The 13295-nt window shown below is 38.4% G+C and overlaps 1 protein-coding gene across 3 annotated transcripts in view; it reads left to right on the top strand.

Moving 5' to 3' along the window:
• The first annotated feature begins 2423 nt into the window (after nt 1-2423).
• LOC112445889 (selection and upkeep of intraepithelial T-cells protein 9-like) overlaps nt 2424-13295 on the top strand; it is a 37111-nt gene continuing 26239 nt past the window's right edge. The window contains exons 1-2 of one of the 3 annotated variants that reach the window (XM_059885142.1): nt 2424-3203; nt 8127-8323. The gene's annotated coding sequence lies outside the window, so the exon portion shown is untranslated. Of the gene's footprint in view, nt 3204-4025; nt 4600-6006; nt 6176-8126; nt 8324-13295 lie in introns of those variants that run through there. The other 2 variants (XM_059885143.1, XM_059885144.1) reach the window with 2 other exon arrangements.

Here is a 13295-nt window from a genome sequence, read left to right as displayed (position 1 = left end):
GATGTAAAAACTGTGAATGATGAATGCCAGAAATCATAAACCTTTCGACCAACCCATAAAGTAAATTTCAAAAGCAAGCGATTTTAATGTGTGTGTGTGCTCAGTCATGTCTGACTCTTTGCAAACCCATGGACTATAGCCTGCCAGGCTCCGCTGTCCTAAGGATTCTCTAGGCAAGAATACTGGAGTGGGTTGCCATTTCTTTCTCCAGGGGCTCTACCTGACCCAGGGATCGAACTTTTTATATTCTACAAAATATTTAAAGAGGAAGTGGTGCTGGTGAAGACTCTTGAGAGTCCCTTGGACAACAAGGAAATCAAACCAGTCAATCCTAAAGGAAATCAATCCTGAATATTAATTGGAAGGACTGATGCTGCAACTGAAGCTCTAATCCTTTGGCCACCTGATGCAAAGAGCTGACTCATTGGAAAAGACCCTGATGCTGGATAAGACTGTGGGCAGAAAGAGAAGGGGGTGACAGAGGATGAGATGGTTGGATGACATCAACAATTCAATGGATGTGAGTTTGAGCAAACTCCAAGAGATAGTGAAGGACTGGGAAGGCTGGTGTGCTGCAGTCCATGGGGTTACAAAGAGTTAGACACAACTTAGAGACTGAACGATAAAAACAAATGCAAAGATTATATTAATACATAAAAAAATTAAGACTTGTGAACACTCCAATATAATATTTATATCAAACTTGATAAAATCAGTATAAAACAGAAGAGTGACAGGCTAATAATGACTTAAGTTGTATGAACAACATGCAATTGCTGATATTTAATCATTTTAACCTAGAAAAATGACAATTTTATATAGATCAACATAGATCAACATATTCTAAATACGTATTAGCAAATCAAACCTAGTCTATGATCAGTTGAGGCAGTCGCTTTTCTACCATGACCAGTTAGTAGTCCATCCCAGAGAAGATGGGATTCCAGGCAGATCTAGGGCAGGGATGTGAACTGAAATAATCGAGCAGCATATAAAAATGAGGGAATGTCAGTGCCAGGGGAAATAGATGTTATTACCAATCATTCCTTTCTTTTTACCTTTCAGTCACTATAGTCTCATCCAGGAATGACCTGGATTCTCTTCTAGGCTCTGTTTATATCCTCCTTTCAGTCCAACCTCTATCTGGCAAGGGAATTTCTGCTATGCTCCTTTAAACTCCCCACTTACCATCCCATCTTACACGATATTTCAGCTAGAGCAAGGCTTACTTACGATAACACACCATTCCACATATGTTAGGTCTGCAGAGACCTTGTGGAAACCGTAATTCCTGCCCTTAAACTTTACCGATTGTCTTCCTCATCATTGGATTCTACTATGGAAGGAAATGTGTTGGAGCAGTGGGTTAGAAGTAACATGTCTCTCATGCTTCCCTCCCTTTTTCTTCTTGAATATTCAGAAGTGTTTCCTTTTCTAGCTCTCAGGGGAACCAGAACTCAGTAGTGTAATGGTGTAGGCAAAAAGAAGTAAGAATAAAAAAATCTATTTCTCTTACATGCCCTAGATTCGACTATTTAGACGCATAATTATTATCATATAAGATGTAATTGCAAAAGGAAGAACTTACCATTTTAAGAAATCTTTAAAAAGTAAATAGAGACACAGACATAGGGAACAAACTCATGGATACCAAGGGGGAAAGGGGAGTGGGATGAATTTGGAGATTGGGATTGATGAATATATACCATTGATACTATGTATAAAATAAATAACTAATGAGAACCTACTGTATAACATAGGGAACTCTACTCAATGCTCTGTGGTGACCTAAATGGGAAGGAAATCCAAAAAAGAGGAGATACATGTGTATGTTTAGCTGATTCACAAACTGTACAGTAGAAACTAACACAGCATTGTAAAGCAACTATACTCCAATAAAAATTAATTTAATAAATGGTCCATGCTTCCATGTTTATTCAGAGTTATTGTGTTTGGTATAAAAGCTATGATAATCAAGCTTTTCTGGCTGAGTGGTGAGCAGGACTGTAGTCCCTAAGTTTCTTTGTCTCAGATAAATGCAGGTGGGATGTCAAAGTCACAAACGTATTCCTTCACATTCATACTTAACTAACTCAGCAGTGACGTTTGTTCAGCAGTGTGGTAGTTTGGTTACATTAACAGAAGACTTAGTTCCATTTAATACAGTAACACTTTGAGAACAGAATCAATATTACTTTTTAATAAAGCCTTGCTGCAGGTCACGCAGCACACAGAAAATCGATGTCAAGATTATAACCTAGGCCAGTAGGCCAGTGTGACTTAATCTGTTACGCTGCTCACCTTCTCCAGGTGTGTGTGGGTTTTACAACATGGACCACAAGGGCATCAGAATTTGAAGTTCCCCCAGTAGGGATCCTGGAAGTCAGTAAGAGAAAAGGGTAGAATCTAGTTCAGATGAGGATGTTGAGTAGATAGTTATTATATTTCAGCAGGCTGGCAGGGTTCAGGATCCAGCAGCTCAGAGAATCAGCTGAAATAGCCCCAAAGAACAGACTGGGCAGGGAGGTTGTCATTGCTGGGTTCTGTTCTCTTTTGTTTGCTAGATGAACCTCCACATCTAAATAGATTGTCAACAATAGGCTAGAATAGGCTTCATTGTGATGCTACGTGAAGGGCTCACTGGAACAAAGCTGGGCTTGGGCCAAGGCAAGGGTCAGTGACCTGACCACGAGGAGGGCACTACTTCCCTCCATGGCTGACTTTATATGGCTCCTTGGGTAGATCACTGTTTCCAGTGTTTGGTGAAACACCAATCTAGACGTTGCTGTAAAGATATTTTTTGATTCAATTAGCATTTAAATCAGTAAACTTTGAGTAAAGCAGATTCTCCTCAGTGATATGGCTGGGCCTCATCCAACCAGCTGAAAGCCTTAAAAGACTAAGTTCCCTGAGAGTCCATACTCCTGGCCTGCCCTGGATCTCAGACTTGTCAGCCTACACAATTACATAAGTAAAATAAATCTCTCTATATATGAATACACATCTGATCGGTTTTGTTTCTCTGGGAAACCTTGACTAACCCACTCCCTGGAAGAAAACTTGACTCAGCCCCGTGGAAATCACTTTCCACCATGTGGGTGTCACTAATTGCTACCACTTAATTCTCCCACAGTGGACCTCAGAGCCAAGAGGCAGAGTCAGCATTCTGCAGGCTTTCTCAGAAGTCACACTCTTCCTTTCAGGTAAAAATCCATTTTTCTTTTTTATTGATATTATTCAACCAAGGTAGTACTACTACTTTTAAGTTTCTTACCTTTGACATTGACCAACCTTCACACTACTTCTACTCATTCATTCAAGATAACAATGCCTGGCTCCAGCCTAGGCTTTGAGACAGTCATATCTCTCTTGCAGAATAGTTGTTAGGTGTGTCTAAAACGCTGAACATTGTAAGACTCATAGTAGGCACTTGATAGGTGTTATTAGCAATTATTATGCTTCTGTTCAGTACAGGTTCTTGTACAGCCTTATGGGGCTTCAATAGCCCTAAGAAGAAGACTTCCAATACTCCTGGTTTCAAAGTTCTTTGACCTTTACTGCAAAATCTTTGACTTGAATTCCTCTTTGTCCACTCACTCCCCAGCAATATCTTCTATTTTGTTAGTTTAAGAGGGGAGCATGTTCTTTAAAGCTCCCCATCCACTTATCACAAACTCCTTTTATATATTTCAGCACAAGAAAATGTCTATTTAAGAAAACCATTCCTGTGATTTCCACGAGAAGGAAATTTCCCCGAACACGACTGGCCTCTTTCCCCATGACTTTCCTTTGCCCATCAGAAGGGAACAAGGTGTTATGATCTGTTGATGGCAACATCAGCTCACATTTTTCTCAATTTGCATGGAGATAATTTCTCAAAAGTCAATTACCACAGGGATTAAATCTCTTTATTAAACTCATACTAGAGTAAAATTCTAGACAGTGCATTTGTTCTTCAAACATTAATCTCCTTTCAGGTGGTTGATCCTGTGATGATATGGGTTGGGGAGGATGGTTGGGCAGGGAGCACTAACAAGCTCATTTGGTTCTTACATTAAGCCAGCAATTTTGTTGATGATAAGGAGCTGAAATTACTAGCCTTCTTAGAGCTCAGTTGTCATCATCAGAAACTACTCCACCTGTCTGAAATCTTACAGTATAAAATAATAATTTCTGACAGTACCTTTACACCCACAGGTTTTCTCACATATTTTCTTATTATAACTGTTCTTTTATCTCATTAAGACCTAGCCCTGAACTGCCTCTGTGCTTTGTCATAATAACCTGGAAGGGGCTATTGGATCTGCTGTCTAGAGTCCAGTGGGCTTTATGAGTTAGAAATCTCTAAAAGGTCACCGTTGAGAGACTGAAAGATCCCTGACAGACACAAGCAAGACACAAAAGGGAAAGCTCCAAAAGGGGAAAAATGTCTGTTTGGTTGTGACCATGTTATGCCCTGAGATTCTTTAAGCATGAACCACTGGAACTCTGATGGGCAAGCATAGTGATTAGAAGTGATGAGAAGTCACATCCTGGCTCTGGACTCTAACTTTCGATATACCTAATGTCTTCTAACCTCTTGACCATAACTGACAACAGGTCAGAGTCAAATCCCTTCTCTGATTAATTCCTTCTCTTTACCCAAAATGTGAGGGTTATTTTACTTTCTTTAGGATTTCAGAAGACAGTGATAATTGATGATACAAATTTCCAGTTCCAGAAGCAGGAGAGTTATACCAGACAAACAAAAAAGACCAAGTCAAGCTCTGTAATGTGATACCAGAGAGGGGATTTCCTTCATTTAGGAGTTCGGCTGATGCTTGGATATACCTATGCTACTGTCGACTTGCCTTGGCTTGACTAGAGGATGCTCATTTGAATCACTCACCGAGAGTAAGCTGGCTGCTAGTGCAGTCCTGCCTCACTCTGTTCTCACTGCACAGCAGCAGCAGTTACCAAGGTGGTGTTTCTGGGAACATAGAAAGAGGAAGGATTTGTCAAAATTTTGGATGGATTAAGTCATAGGTGGGTGGGTAGTCTAATCCTCTTCCAATCTAGGTTCCATTCTATAATTTTTTAAAAAATGAAACAAAGATGAATATTTTTAATAATAAAAGGTACAATTCACAAAGAAGATAGACATCATAAATGATGATACACCTAACAACAAAGAAACAAAGACACACAAAGCAAAAATAAGAAGAGATATAAGGGAAAAACAAAAAAATATATAATCATAGTGAGGCATATTAAAATTTCTCTGAGAACTTTTTATCAAGTGCAGAAAAAATAATAGGAGCATCTTGAATTTTGTCATTAATAATTTAAATATAGCAGATTTCTGTTTATATTAATTTTATATCCTACACAAATATATTTAAAATTTTGAATCTCAAACATTATTATTAGATGTCCATAGGACATTTAGAAAAACTGGTAAAAAGATAAACATTACTAAACTTCAAAAAGTAGAATTTTTTGTGATTCTGTTATGCATATACACATGTATTATTTTTTAAATTATTTTCCATTATAGCTTATTACAAGATATTAACTATAATTCCCCATGCCATACAGTAAACCTTTGTTGCTTGTCACATATCTATTTTTTTTAAATTAGAAATCTAGCATTCTATTCATACTAAGTCAAACAAGTAGAATCAAAGTGTTATAAATTTTTTAGTTAGGCAAAAATTCAGAAGTTTTCTAAAATATATATTATATATATTATTTGTATATATGTATACTAGAACTTTTCTACTGCCCTTGAGAAAGGCTTGAGTAAGAATATTTAAAAAAAAAAAGAAGAGATGAAGAAACTGGAGAACATAAACAAATGAAATGGAGTACTGAATATGAAATAGAAAGAGTGAAGCAAGCTAGATAAAAGTAAAAGATCCTCATAGTCCAGTTGTTTTTAAACATGGCTGCTCATTAGAAACATACCTGGAGCTCTGGTCTGTTTTTCCTTACACTGTTTTCTCCTGCTCTGCTCCATGAAGGGAAGTTTGCTACTGGTTCATTTTGGGAAAATTCACAAAGAAAAACAATGAGTTCCGAGACAAAGAGATGCTGGGAAAAGCAGATGCAGAAATCATGGTGGCCTTATTTTTATCCATTTGGTTATGGACACTAACAGCAATAGGAAGTGCAGGAGAAGTGTATCAGGTTCAGGGTAAGAAAAAGGATTACTTATTCTTCTTTAAGACAATGATTCATTCTGATTTTTCCTTATGACCAGGTTCATTTAACCTGGTCTTTCTTAGATTTAAGTGCCTGCCATCTTTAGAAATGGGCTTCCTTGGTATCTCAGTGGTAATGAATCCACCTGCAAAGCAGGAGATGCAGGATACATGGGTTCGATCCCTGAGTCGGGAAGATCCCCTGCAGGAGGGCATGGCAACCCACTGCAATATTCTTGCCTGGAGAATCCCATGAACAGAGAAGCCTGGAGGGCTGAACTGAAGCAACTGAGCACAAGCACAAGCATCTTCAAAAACGTAGAAGGCCAGGAGTCGGTGCGCCACAGGGTAATGGACACAGGTCACTACAGATAGGACACGTTCATATTCCATTAATGGAGAAAATGCAGATATAATATATGTATGTGCATGAGTGCTAAGTTACTTCAGTCATGTCTGAGTCTGTGTGACCCTATGGACTGTAGCTTTCCAGGCTCCTCTGCCCATGGGATTCTCCAGCAAGCATATATATATATATATATATATATATATATGCTTATATATGTATATATAATACATATTTTATATATATATGATTTCATATCTGACATATATGACATAGTTCTTAGAATAGCAAGCCTTCTAATCAACTCTGATTTCCAGTATTTCAAGTACAATTTTACCTAGTCCCTGAGGAAGAAGTTACATGGAGTATGCTTATAATACCTCCCCAATAAGAGAGAAAGAAGGTATTGCTGCTACATTGCTCATGTCAGAAACTAGTTATGAAGCTATAAATAACATTTATAACTTTTCCTCTATCTAGTCCATATTCCATTTCCCCTCACTTCTGAGTATTGGGGCTCTTTAGTTCAGTTCATTTGCTCAGTCGTGTCCGACTCTTTGCGACCCCATGGACCGCAGCATGCCAGGCCTCCCTGTCCATCTCCAACTCCCAGAGTTTACTCAGACTCATGCCCATTGAGTCAGTGATGCCATGCAACCATCTCGTCCTCTGTCGTCCCCTTCTCCTCCCACCTTCAATCTTTCCTAGCATCAGGGTCTTTTCAAATGAGTCAGTTCTTCGCATCAGGTGGCCAAAGTATTGGAATTTCAGCTTCAACATCAGTCTTTCCAATGTGGGGAGACCCTAATCTTTATTCCTAAAGCATCTGAGTCTTTAGCAGTCTTGCCTTTATTACTGTGGTCTTTAATTAGCATGTACTACTGACCTTGAAGTAATTAGATGTATTCAAGAGAATCCCCTGGATTCTCTCTGCCTTGATGGTATCTGTTTCCCTTTAATATTCTTACTTATTTATTTATTTGTCTCTGTCAGGTCTTAGTTGTGGCATGAGGGATCTTTGATTTTCCTTGCAGTATGCAGGATCTTTAGTTGTGACATGTAAACCCTTAGTTGCAGCATGTGGGATCTAGTTCCCTGACCAGGAATTGAACTCGAGACCCCTGCATTGGGAGTGTGGAGTCTTAGCCGTTGGACCACCAAGGAAGTCCCTTGTACCCTTATTTCAATACCTTTTAATTTCCCTGTTGATTGGTGGCTCAGCTGATGAAGAATCCACCTGCAGTGCGGGCGGGTTTGATCCCTGGGTTGGGAAGATCCCCTGGAGAAGGGAAAGGCTACCACTCCAATATTCTGGCCTGGAGAATTCGATGGACTGTATAGTCCATGGGGGTCACAAAGAGCTGGACATGACTGAGGAAATTTCACTTTCAGTGGCATGGAGAGCCCAAGTCATTTAGGTGGCAATCTCCACTTACATGTCACCAGGCAAACACTGCTTACTTTTATGATGTTATTCCTTCCTTGAGAAGGTCTTTAACCTAACATAGTTCAGAATTGTGGGAATAGAAAGCAAGAGTAGGAATGTGGATTATTGGGTGTGATAGTAAAAGAAATCTCTTCTATCTTTGTTTCTCTAGTCTTAAACCTAGATATTTTGGAAATGGAATAAAAAAGCACCACTTGCAAGTCATTGGTTCAGAAAAAGAACGGCAATTTATGAAGTAGCGTTGCAGCTGTGTGCATAGTGCTTTCCAGCTAGCACCGTAACAAGAGTCTTCAATAGGCCATTCCAGTGATCTATAAGATCAGCTGCTTCTGTGTGAAGGAGAATATGGTAAGTTCCACAGATCCCATAGGTAGGAACTCATCACTCCACTTCTTTTATGGTGAAATAAGTTCCTCAATTAGAAACTATATTAATACTTTGTAAGGAACACCACAGTGACAATAAGGCATTGTTGCGTCTGTTCTTCGTGATGCTGGCAGAACCACTGTAGCCAAGGAAGGCAAACACACGTAGGGATAATTATCCCATCCAGTGAAAACAAATTTTCCTTTTCTTTAGGGTGGCAGAGGTCCAATACAATAAATTAGTGGAGAATGATTTGTCATGCAGGACATTAGCTGAAGATATGGGGCTTAATGTTTAATCCTGGGTATTGACAGTTGGGAGATCAATGGTTCCAATAGGCAGAAGCCATGCAGAGGGAAAATCCATCTTGTTGAGCTCATGCATTACCCCACATCCCACTGCAAATACTTGAGCCTATTAAACAAGTACCAGTGTTGCTCATAAAAGAGACTGATGGATGTTCACAGGATGGGCACCTTACTCACGTGGCTAATTGAGGGCTTCCCCTAATAGGCAACGTTGGATGACATGCAAATAACTCGCAAATGTGCTCATACTTCGTGCTCATTGTAAGAGGTGAATTCACACATGTAACTTCTCAGTCGTCACTAATCTTACAACTTGGTTTAGTCCACGATTCTGACCAGGTGGTGTTCATGAGCCAGTGTAGATCTTTATGATTATCCACTGTCTCCTTATCAGGCTACTAGTGTCTATTAGAGTCCAGGAACAGCCCAGAAGTTGGTTCTCTAAAGGAGAATGGTTGTTTGTAGAAAATGGAATGCCTTTTATCCAAATTTGTAGATATTTACATGATGATTTACAAAAAAGAAGAACTGAGTTGGGCAATCGGATTTCAAAGCTCAATATGAAATTACACTAATTAAAACAGTGTTCGACTGCTGTAAAGACACACAGATGGATCAGTGAAATAAAATACTGTCTAAAAATGCATCCAAATTTTTTGTTCAAATTTTTTACAAAATTTTTTGTCAAAAATCAGTTACTAACATATGTATCAATCCCTCTGACCATTATATATCTATAATGGTTTTATACTATATCTTGAATTTAAATAATATAATACATCTTGAATTTAAATGATGCCTCTAACTTTGTTCCTTTAAAAATTGTTTGTCTATTCAATATTCTGAACTTTCCCATATCATTTTGTATGCACTATGTCAATTTACTCCTCAAAAACCTGCTTGGCTTTTGATATTAAGCTTGGTTTCTGTATAAACTTTGGAAGGAGTTTCTTGAAAGAATTTCTCTCATGTTTTCTTCAATCATCAGCAGCTACTATTTTGCACTTGAGGAAGGTCCTGTGTACCTTAGGGAAGAGCTCTCTCACTTCTTATGCTCTGTCCCCAGTTTTTGGTATACTATTTCCATGCAGGAAAAATTAGTGTTTTATACTGACTTGTGTATAATCTTTTGTAAATATAGTGTTAATTTTTTATAGGATTTAAAAGCCCTTATTTCTCTTTACTTTTTCTATCAAATACTGAAAGAGAAGGGTTAAAATGTGCAACATAGTTGCGGATTTGATTATTTCTCTTTTTAGTCTGGTCAGGTTTTGCTTCATGTCTTTTGAATGTCTTTAGCTAGAAGTATACACATTTATGATTTCTATGTTTTCTTGATAAATTGCATTTCATCACTTTGTACTGTTCCTCTTTATCTCTGTTAATATTGTTTGTTCTGAAGTCTATGTTGCCTGATATTAATATAGTAAGATATTAATATGTTTGCTGTTCACAAAGTATATATTTTTTCAAGCATTTACTTTTAAACTTTTTGTGTATTTATATTTAATTTAAAATTATAATAATATAATGATATGATACCTCACTTTTATCTAGTTTGAAGTCTCTTGTATTTTCCTTTTATACCTTGTTTTATGCTAGATGAGCATCTTTTAGCATTCTACTACTTTCTTATTAATTATGGATTTTTAATGGTTGCATTTGCTTTGAAATATACATCTTTAACTTGTCAAAGTACACTTTAAAATATCATGTCAGTTAATGTATAACATAAGAAACACCCAAGAGTAGACTTCTGTTCTCTTCTTACCCCATTTTTGTGCTACTGTTATTCTTTTTTATTTCTGCATGTTATCAACTGTATTATATATATATATTTTTTTACATCAGAGAAGAGAACGTGATTTTTTATTTCATAGGGATTTTAAAAATTCCCTATTTGATCTTATCTTTCTTAGCTTATTATGACTGTTTCAGTTCAGTTCAGTCGCTCAGTCGTGTCTGACTCTTTGCGACCCCATGAATCGCAGCACGCCAGGCCTCCCTGTCCATCACCAACTCTCGGAGTTCACCCAGACTCACGTCCATCGAGTCAGTGATGCCATCCAGCCATCTCATCCTCTGTCGTCCCTTTCTCCTCCTGCCCCCAATCCCTCCCAGCATCACAGTCTTTTCCATTGAGTCAACTCTTTGCATGAGGTGGCCAAAGTACTGGAGTTTCAGCTTTAGCATCATTCCTTCCAAAGAAATCCCAGGGCTGATCTCCTTCAGGATGGACTGGTTGGATGTCCTTGCAGTCCAAGGGACTCTCAAGAGTCTTCTCCAACACCACAGTTCAAAAGCATCAATTCTTCGGCTCTCAGCCTTCTTCACAGTCCAACTCTCACATCCATACATGACCACAGGAAAAACCATAGCCTTGACTAGATGGACCTTTGTTGGCAAAGTAATGTCTCTGCTTTTGAATATGCTGTCTAGGCTATGTTAGGTCACTTTATTTACAGAAATTTATTTGAAATCATATTTTTATTTTTCAGTAATCAGCCAATAGTATTTTAAGAAAGACAATTAAGAGAGAAGATGTCTTAAATTTACCCACCCATTTACTATTTCTAGAACTTTTCTCCTCTGATAAATTGGAATTTACATATGGAATAATATTCCTTCATCCTGAAAACTTCATTTTATACTTCTGGTAGCCTAGAAATGCAGGCAAAGAATTCTTTCTGCTTTAATTTTTCTGAAGATTTCTGACTTACATTTTAACTTGATACAGAGGTTAAGGCTGACTTTTTTTTTTTCTCTTGCAGCCTGTTACTCATTTCTGTATTCTTATGTCTTGTTTCACTTCTATTAAGAAGTCAGTAGTGATTCTCATCTTTTGGCCCCTGTAATTAACATGTCTCATTTCTCTGGCTACTTTTATTTTTAAGCAATTTAGTCATTATATGCCTTGGAGTGTTTTCCTTTGTATTTCTCCTGCTTTCAGAGTTGTCAAATAGCTTTTTCTTCCCCATTGTTGAAATGATTATTACAGAGACTGCTTCTAGCCTTCTTCTTATGTCAGAAACATTCTCTTGCATGTCACCTTGACAATTTCAAAAGAATTTCTTAGAGGTATATATCCAAATATGTCCTTCAGTTCAGTTCAGTCACTCAGTCATGTCCGACTCTTTGTGACCCCATGGACTGCAGCATGCCATGTCTTCCCATCCATCGACAACTCCTGGAGTTTACCCAAACTCATATCCATTGAGTCAGTGATGCCATCCAGCCATCTCATCCTCTGTCGTCCCCTTCTCCTCCTGCCCCCAATCCCTCCCAGCATCACAGTCTTTTCCAATGAGTCACCTCTCTGCATGAGGTGGCCAAAGTACTGGAGTTTCAGCTTTAGCATCATTCCTTCCAAAGAAATCCCAGGGCTGATCTCCTTCAGAATGGACTGGTTGGATCTCCTTGCAGTCCAAGGGACTCTCAAGAGTCTTCTTCAACACCACAGTTTAAAAGCATCAATTCTTTGGCGCTCAGCCTTCTTCACAGTCCAACTCTCACATCCATACATGACCACTGGAAAAACTATAGCCTTGACTAGAGGGACTTTAGTTGGCAAAGTAATGTCTCTGGTTTTGAATACGCTATCTAGGTTGGTCATAACTTTCCTTCCAAGGAATAAGCGTCTTTTAATTTCATGGCTGCAATCATCATCTGCAGTGATTTTGGAGCCCAAAAAATAAAGTCTGACACTGTTTCCACTATTTCCCCATCTATTTCCCATGAAGTGATGGGACTAGATGCCATGATCTTTGTTTTCTGAATGATGAGCTTTAAGCCAACTTTTTCACTCTCCTCTTTCACTTTCATCAAGAGGCATTTTAGTTCCTCTTCACTTTCTGCCATAAGGGTGGTATCATCTACATATCTGAGTTTATTGATATTTCTCCCAGCAATCTTGATTCCAGCTTGTGCTTCTTCCAGCCCAGTTTTTCTCATGATGTACTCTGCATAGAAGTTAAATAAGCAGAGTGACAATATACAGCCTTGATATACTCCTTTTCCTATTTGGAACCAGTCCGTTGTTCCATGTCCAGTTCTAACTGTTGCTTCCTGAACTGCATATAGGTTTCTCAAGAGGCAGGTCAGGTGGTCTGGTATTCCCGTCTCTTTCAGAATTTTCCGCAGTGTATTGTGATCCACACAGTCAAAGGCTTTGGCATAGTCAATATGTCATAAATACTTAAATCCTTAATTTAATGCTGTTAAGAGATTTCAGTGGCTTTCCTGGTGGTTCAGACTGTAAAGAATCCACCTGTAATGCAGGAGACCTGGGTTCTATCCCTGGATCAGGAAGGGTATTCCCTTGGAGAAGGGAATGGCTACCCACTCCAGTATTCTTGCCTGGAGAATTCCGTGGACAGAGGAACTGGGAAGGCTACAATCCATGGGGTAGCAAAAAGCTGGACATGACTAAGCAACTAACACTTAAAGTGATTCCAGAATAGATGGGTTTATTTTCACTCCCACATGCCCAGTGTCCTAATCCTTATCAGTACTCAGTGTTATCCAACTTTTAAATTTTGCTTATCTAATGGGTAATAAGTTGTATCTCCTTTTGCATTTATATGCCTTTATCTGTTTACTAGCAAGATTATTAATTTCTCGATACAAGTTTAGATAGTCAGTTCTAC

Source organism: Bos taurus, chromosome 3, assembly GCF_002263795.3.
Source record: "Bos taurus isolate L1 Dominette 01449 registration number 42190680 breed Hereford chromosome 3, ARS-UCD2.0, whole genome shotgun sequence".
In the NCBI taxonomy this organism is placed as follows: Eukaryota; Metazoa; Chordata; class Mammalia; order Artiodactyla; family Bovidae; genus Bos; species Bos taurus.
This window is presented reverse-complemented; position numbering and strand designations above follow the sequence as displayed.